Below are 8,517 nucleotides of genomic sequence, written 5' to 3' on the forward strand. Positions count from 1 at the left end.
CATAAGTGAAATCCTGCTCAGCTACCTCACCTTACAGGTGGAGCACCCTCAGCTGCTCTCTGGGACTAGTGCATGATGTTTTCCTCAATGGATGCCTGGATGGCAGGTAAGGAAGGGTATGAGAATTCCGTTTGTTTAGAGTTAGGAGAGAATATTGCTGCAGATCTCCCCAAAAGGATGCTTATCAGTAAGATTCTACCCTGCCAACATTTTCTTTTTTTGTTTTCTTTGTTTTAAAAAGGCTCCTAACTTAATTGTCAGGAGAACAGCAGCCACGCTGGTTCAGATGAAGGAGACAGCCTTAGCCCATCTTTACTTTAGATAGAATTAAAAGTCTATAAACAAATCTGTGTGCAGTGAAGTGCTGAAGTACTTACTGGGAAGGGGGACGAGTGTGGAAAAGCACAAAAATATTTTTTGCTTCCAAAAATCAACCCTGGAGGAAGGGATATGCTGAGGGTGGAGAGAAGCCTGTTCTATTTTGATGTATGTATGATGGAAATCTGCAATAAAATACTGACTCTACTGCATGGACCCACTCTGATTGCTTTTTTGTGTTTTTTTTTGTTCCTGAGAAGCAAATATTTGAATATAGCTGGAGGGTGGCAGTTACTGGCCAAACCATAGTGATCTGGCTGACGAAAGAAATAAGATTATTCTGCTGCACTTTCAGTCCATCTCTTGTTTTCTGTTTCCATGGATATCTCGGATTCAGGAAGAGGGGTAATGTGGAATTAGCATTTCCCAATGTATGAATAACTATACCAGAAAATTCCTGTTGAGCTTGGCAGCTGATTCCTTCTTTTTAAAGAATCTGCATTTGTAGCTTCAATATCATATTATTAGCAGTAGGAATATAATGATTTATTATCCCTAATGTTTTTGCAGTGTGAAGTAATATGATTTAGTAGCACACTATTCTGAATTACATGGAAATATAAATCCAATACAAAAGTTACTGGTAGCATCCTGTAGAGACCAAAACTCGGTGCAGGCATTTGGCTTTGAGTTCAGTTGGTTGCGGTACTTAATTGTGGCCATCACTGTACTTCCTCTCACTGGATTGGAAAACCGTACCTGTTACTGGAAAAATACTGCAGCACATACAATGATTGTTGTGGTGTTAAACATGTTTAAAATCTAGTTGAAATTGGATACTATAATTACTCAGTTTTATTCACAGAAGCAGGTTTTATCTTTTATTACATAAGTAGTCACGGATCTCAGAGTATGTTCTGTGACCTTTTGGGGTTATTTATCTTGTTTCTTGTATGCACTAGAGCTTGTGTGCTTTAATCTGTGTTTGCTGAGAAGCTGCCAAATTGCCTCTTCTCTTCTGTGCCAATCTCTTTTTTTGTGTGTGTGTGTAATCCATGTTCTGATTGATGTATTAAAGGTTTTATAGAAAAAATACGAGCCATCTGTATCAGTAGTTGCCTATGAGTCATATTTTATGGTATATTCGTTAAATATATGTTAAGACCTCATAAACACTCAGCTGCTGAATAGAAAAATATATACTTAACTGTTTAAATGTGCTTTAGTGTGTTAGGATGGGTGAGACGTGGTGCCTTTTTCATGTGTGTGTTCCCTCAATTTGTTAATCTGGGGCTTTCAGATCCAAGTATGTAAAACATTGACAAACTGAAGGAGATTAAATAAATCTGATTTATTCAATTTTCTTGTGTGTGTAAGTAGGTCTGAAGGACTGAGAACAACAAGGAAGTTGCTTGTGATATAGAAAAAGTATTTTGAAACACTGGAATAACTAACTGCTGCTGATACGAGATCTGATTCTGCACAAGAGAATTGAAAGAAAAAACCCCCTTGAGTTCAGCATCACGAGGGCTTGTGTGAATGAAGACAGTGCCAAGACTTGATGACAGGCAGGGCATCCAAAACGTGCTTTCATATCTTAAGTATTGATGTAAAATCAGAAGTTCACAATTAAAGAATTCCACAGGAGACAGACTTCTTCCACAATTATATCAATAGCAGTTTCAAAACTGTTTTGCTGCTTAATTTTGTCTGCTTGGCTGTCTCTCCCCATATGAATGCTAGTGGCAAAAAAGTGACAACTTTATCCTGAGTTTGTGAAACATTTCTCTAGGCAATTTTGGGGTCAGTATTGCCTGGAATATAGCTGCCTAGGTCAGGAAGGAAAGAGCAAGACAGACCAGGTGGAAGACATCATGTAGAACAATTGTACATTAGTTTATGCTGAATTATTTCATGGTGCAGTTTGATAGTTAGTCAAGACATTGCATCAGACTTTTCTGAGAGGCAGAATGCTTTATTCTTTGTTAAAATGTAAGAAAAACATATGTTTTAAGAACTACTGATATTAACCAAAATATTTACTGTGCATATACACATATGTATATGAATTCCTCTTTTTTCCCGATTTAAAATATATTTAGAGACTCTTCCTCATTGGTATAGTTTGCTGTGCTAGAAGCCTGAGGTAGAATCATAATCCCCTTTTTTATCATGATGCTCAAATAAATTTGGATTTATAATGAGGCAAAAATAACTCAGTAGGCTAAAATACTGATATAAAAACCTGCGTATGGTTGGGAATAACATTACTTTCTCCCTAGAATCTTGTTATCTCTGGTCTCCTGTAGCATGCTCCTTTTCTTTCACTGCTTTCCTGACTCTTATTTTGTGCAGGTTGTGTGAGGATGTACTCCAGTTAAGTGCAGTCTGTTCATGAAAACATGGTAATTTTTTGGCCCCATACACTGCCGTGGGCAAGGCACTGGGATTTCAGAAAGATGTGGACCAGTTGGTTTAGGGGAAGGAAACAGATAATAAGACATCTAAGAAAAGTGACCTTTTGAGAAGTCTGAACAAATTGTGCTTATTTACTGATGGGAAAAACAAATTTTCAAATATGTGAAAGACTGATGTCAGGAGGGAAGCAATAATCTCCTTTCTATTCATAGTGGGTAGGACACAAAGCTTAAACTGCAGCTAAAAGAATGTGAATTAGATATTAAAAAAGGGCAAACAGAAAACAACGAAAAAACTAAAAACTTTCAAGTGGCAAGAACAGCGAGTGCAGGAATAGATTGGCTGGAGACTGAGGAACAGATTGTACAAATCTCTGTCTGGCTTGCCTTGGAACAGGGCTTGGGCTACTTGACCTCTTCAGGTCTTCTTCTGTGCCTGGCCCCTCCCTTCCCCAAGAAGCCTCATTTTACTCTAACTTCATCAGTAGTTAATGACCCTCATTGCTGAAAAATGTAATTAAGCTCTATTTCTAATATGAATTTGTCTGGCTTGAGTTTCCAGGCATTGCCTCTGGTTTCTGCTTCAGCGCTCCAATGCTTTATTCTTAGTGAGATGTTTATACTCTCTAATGAAGTCACCTTTCAATTCTCTTGTTCTAAACTAATCAGACAGTTCTTTAACTCTTGCTGTAAGGCATTTTCTCTAGCTCTTTGTTATTACTATATCTAGATGAATTGTTTTGGTTGTATTTTTATAAAAAAGTTTAAAGAAGAACTGCACATACAGTGTTAACATCTGCCTCCCCAGTGCAATACAACATACTAAAATCAATACTCTTGCTGTTTTCCTGTTGATTTATCAAAGCATAGGATTGCTCTGTGCCTCTTCTTTTCTGTGTCATCTGAGGATTGCAGGTTCACCTAGTTGCTCACTGGGAATTTTTTTGAGCTGTTCCTCTTCAGAACATACATAGAGTTCTACAAAATAGGTTAGAATATTTTATGTCCAGCTATAAACTTTATATTTGCCAGAATAAATTAATTTTCCTGAATAAACCCAAGTCTTCAAATGATTACTGAGTGCTAACCTCACTGGATGGAATTTTTCAGAATTTCTTTCTGTGTTTGTTGACAGATCAGTGGTGAAAATGCTGGATATGATTGGATCCGCACCTTGAGTAGAAATGTACTTTCACAGTGGCAGCTATTCTTATGAGTTTATATACTTAATATGGTCTGTGTAGTGCTTTTTAATCAAACTGTTGAAAGTGAAGCCTCCCTTGACCCCTCCCATACTTCTTTTTTAGAAAGAAAGTAACAGGTTTGACAGAGCTTGCCTTCCGTTATACATCTGTGGCTTTCCTGAAGCCTTTCATGAAAATTTAATAAAATACAAGGGAATATAATAGTCTCAGTGTCCAAGGGCATGGGCTTTATTTTTTTTGCTTAAAAATATATATGTTTGTAACTTGCTTCTAGTTGGGGTTCTCCTGTATTTGCTAATATTAGGCATACCACAACTGCTGATGACCAGATGATCAGCTTCTAGTTCTGTAATTAGTTCATGTTTAATGGGATGCCAAGCAGATACCTGGGCTGTGAGGTGCAGCAATGTTTGTATTTTAAAGGTCATGATAATCTATTTTCATGGGTTCTAACTATGTTTTCACTGCTGATTGCTTGGGATCTCTTGCTTGTAGGATTATCCTCCAAACTGAAGTTCCCTCTGATAATGTTATTTCCAAATTTTATTTATGGATGTTATCCTGTTTTCTGGTTTGGTTACGTGCAGCAAATCTCTGTTTGTAAGAGGCATGGTGATCTATGTCTTTTTAGGTTCAGAGTTATTGATAACTTCAGAAGTTGTGATCAGGGACAATCATATTTTGGGATTGCATCGTCTGATGGCTATTGCTATAAATTTGGTCACCTGCATCATACTTTGATGCAATTTACATTGATTTTTATGACAAGTAGATGCCTCAATACTTGGGGAAGATGGTGGCCCTTGTGCATTTTACCTTCTGTTTTAGCATAGGCATTTCTAAGTACAGACTTATTGCATGGTTTGGTGAGCTGGAGCCTGCACTATCACTATATTTCTTAATCATAAGGAAAGATGAAATTTGTAATATTCTAATTTGACCTGTATAAAACATTCAGAATACTTCCCTGCATTACTGCATGCATCAGAGCTCATGTTTATGACAGCCACCTGAAGGTGCTTTTGAAAATTGGCCTGCGATCATTGCAGTGGCTAACCACCCTTGCTTAAAGAATCAAAAAAACCCAACTGTTTTCTCTTCTGAATTTGTCCAACTTCAGCTTTCAGCTATTAGGCCTTCTTTGACCTTTGGCTGCTCTATTGAAGAGTTAGTTTTGAAGCTTTTGTTCCCATAGGTACATACTTATAGGCAGGGACTGAGCTACTCGGTACTCCCTCCTTGGTATAATAAATTTAGTGTTCTGACTCGGTAGTGAGAGATGTTCGTAATCCTGAAATTCTCTTTTGGCTTTTTAACATTTTGAATTGTGGATGTTTGTTGGGACATACGATGTGTCATGCTGGTGCCAAATACAGGCATACAATGATCTCGGTTTTTAACTCTCTTTCTGTCTTGTCATCTAGTAAGTTATGGTAGTCTTCAGGCCGATCTATTTGCACACCATAATTTCCTGTAATTCCAACACTTCTATATAAATTTTCCTTGTGTCAGTTCTGAAATAGGTAGCTTTTCATTATCCTTTTGCCTGTGTTGATGTCCTTCAAGTGCATGATCCAGATCTGTCCATCAGTGGCGTATCCTCTTCCTGTTTACCATTTTCCCCGGTCCTTCTGCCAGCTGTGCCTCCTATCAACAGCAACTGTTTGTCTTCTGGGTCATTGGTAAACTGTTAAATAGCAGAGGGCCAAGAACTGGTCCTACTTAGTTATATTTTTAAGTCAAATAATGGATTTTTAAAAATTAATTTTGTTATGTTTGTAAATGACTTGATTTTTAAAAATCAAAATAATGAGTGGATAAATCATTTGTCTTTGAAAATGCCAGATACACTGCATCAATGTTCTCCTCACATTTAGTATTACATTTACCTTTATTTAGCTGTGGACTTCCTGTATACATTCATCAATTGTAATGCTGGTAGTCATATATTGGCATTTGTTCATGTAAATAATTATTTAGTATCTTAACATCTGAAACTGCTGTCTCAAAACTAAGATTAGTTCTGGAGCAAAAATTCTATTGACTTCTGTGAGGCCCATAATTTACATATCTGAGCCTATGTATGTGGAGCCTGCATATCTGGAGACTCTGAATACCATATGTAGCTAGTTTTGTTTCTATACTTAATAAGTATTAGAATAAACTTTTCAATAAATTGATTTATCTAGGAAAACAATAGGTTTCTGCCTTTCATGCTGGCCAACTAATGAATAGTGTCAGAAGAAATATTTTGCTTTGTTAAGTATTTGAATGTGATGTCCGAAATTGAGAGATTTGGGAAAAATGTTTGCCTTTCTCTTCTATGCTGAAAGCTACTTCGTCAGTCCTCTAGTGGCTGCAGAGAGAATGTATGTAAATACAGACGGGCAAATGGGATTGTGTTAGCAAAGACCAATATAAGCGCATTCTCAGTGGGGTCCATAACTTACTGTCAGTGCCTATTGGGTGTCACAGCGCCTAAATGTTCAACTTGGCAGGTTAATTCAGGGCAAAGCCGTGCCAAAGGGCAATTTGGCATTCCCAGGGGAGCTGTCAGGGAGAGGGGTGATGCCAGGGATGTGTCAGCTGCCCATCCTTCTTGGGAGATGGAGGAAGGAGGTGCTTGGTGTACTTCTAGAGGGTTGATGGGCAATTACTGGAGCCCTTTTCTTGACCGTAAGCTTGGGCCAACACCTTGATGGGCAGTTACTGGAGCCCTTTTCTTGACCGTAAGCTTGTGGTTTGGTCTTTTTCCAATCTGTTTAGGATTCCCCATGCTTTGTGTGGCAGCCTACAAATTGGGGCGGTAGGGTTCAGCTCTTCCTTCAGTGCAAGTGGATTCAAACCCACGGGGCAGGCCCTGTTGCTTATGGGCAGATGGAGGAGGGAGGAAAGGAGGATGCCGTCTGTTCCTTCCTCTGTAGCTGGAAAATGGCAATCAAAAAATCGGGTCTTGGAGTCAAAGGGAGAGCAAACCCATTTTTGGCACGCAGAACACGCTGATAGTTTATTCAGTGAGTATGTAATATGTATATTTGACACCAGGTTTCGTTTATGTCTTTGACTATTGAATCACTTAATGTTTGTTATTATAGTTCTGCTTTATTGCAGTAGTTGTTCAACAATTTCTTGTAAAAGCAGTATCCCATTTTACAGCATTTTGATGATGGTCACGCCTTTTTTAGCCCCGCATGTGAGTGGAAATGCTTTTAAGACTTTAGAGTTATTTTCTTTTTTTTTTCCAGTATCCCTGTGGATAATCATCAATCTTAAGATACAGAATTATATTAAGCTCTGAAAACTTTCTTCCTATGCTTTTTAAAAAATAATTTAGAAATGTTTTTATTGCTTAACTTGCCATTTACAATAATTCTTACAAATTTGTTATTGATACACTTCATTACTTTTTCAATTTTACAATTGCTAGTTTGGAAGTCACTGCCATTAATTTCCCAGTTCTTTGTTGTGTTGGAAAATATGAAATCTTTCTACACTTATCTTGTATCTATACCTTGAAGGTCTTTATATGTGAAGCCTCCCCGCTCATCTTTTTGTTTCTCACATTTAATTTTTCTTACCTGTTTTACAGATTATTTCTTATTATACTCCACATTAGTACTTCACTACTAATTGCTTTAGTAGTGGGAGTCACTTATTTGCTTCCATTTGGATTAAAGCTGATTACTGCCGTGGGTTTACTATATGGAAAGTATATGTTTAAGTTGTGACACTCTCCCTTTAATGCCTCTGCCTGCAGGAAAGAGGTAGAATAGGAAAACACGTTTCATTCAGTTAACCCCAAACCTTGTTTTTTCCCTTGGTGACTCAGCTTTGCCCATACCTGTCTTTGGGATGCCATCAGTCCCTTTTGTACCTACAGTTCAGCTTGAATGTTCATATATTTCATGCTCTTCCCTAACATTTGGATGTAAAATACTGCATTATTGACACGCAGCACCACATGAATATTAAGTTGAAAGCACGAGTGAGCACTGGTATAAAATGAAAGCCACCAGAAACATTTTGCTTGCTAGTTTTCATTTTCTTTATCCTTTTTTCAGTTGGCCACACTATTATGTGTATTGAAATGTGTTACCAAATTTGGCGTTTGATTCCTGTGAGAGACTGTTTGCCTCAGGATTCAGTTGCAGCTTGCTGCTGGAGATGTGGACTCTGAACGCCTGTATTTGGGTCATTCTTAAGTACACTGGAAAAGCCCGGGGAATAAGAAAGCTTTGCTATTGTCTCAGAATAACTTTTACTCTCTTGGTCCTCGTCTGACCCTATGATAAGTATGAAATTTCTGTCACGCTGGTTTTTTTGTTGTGGTGTGGGGTTCTTTCTGGGTTTTTTGGTTGCGGGGTTGGATTCTTTTGTTTTGTGGTTTGTTTTTGTTTTGTTTTAAACTTTTGTGCTATCATTATCTATAGCATCTTGAGGAGAAAAAACCCACCTTTCTTCCAGTTGGGAGCAAAATGTCTGGTAAATACAATGAGATAGTGTTCGTTAACTTTCACAGAAAGCTCGGTTAGCCAGTTATTTATAAACTCTGGCATTAGAATTGTGTTTAAAGGAAC

General features: G+C 37.8%; 1 protein-coding gene across 2 annotated transcripts in view; it reads left to right on the forward strand.

Moving 5' to 3' along the window:
* The window catches only part of FRMPD4 (FERM and PDZ domain containing 4), a 319,824-nt gene that overhangs the window by 32,645 nt on the left and 278,662 nt on the right, over nucleotides 1–8,517 (forward strand). The gene's annotated exons all lie outside the window — the stretch shown is intronic.

The sequence above is a fragment of the Calidris pugnax genome, unplaced genomic scaffold (assembly GCF_001431845.1).
Source record: "Calidris pugnax isolate Ruff unplaced genomic scaffold, ASM143184v1 scaffold188, whole genome shotgun sequence".
NCBI lineage: Eukaryota > Metazoa > Chordata > Aves > Charadriiformes > Scolopacidae > Calidris > Calidris pugnax.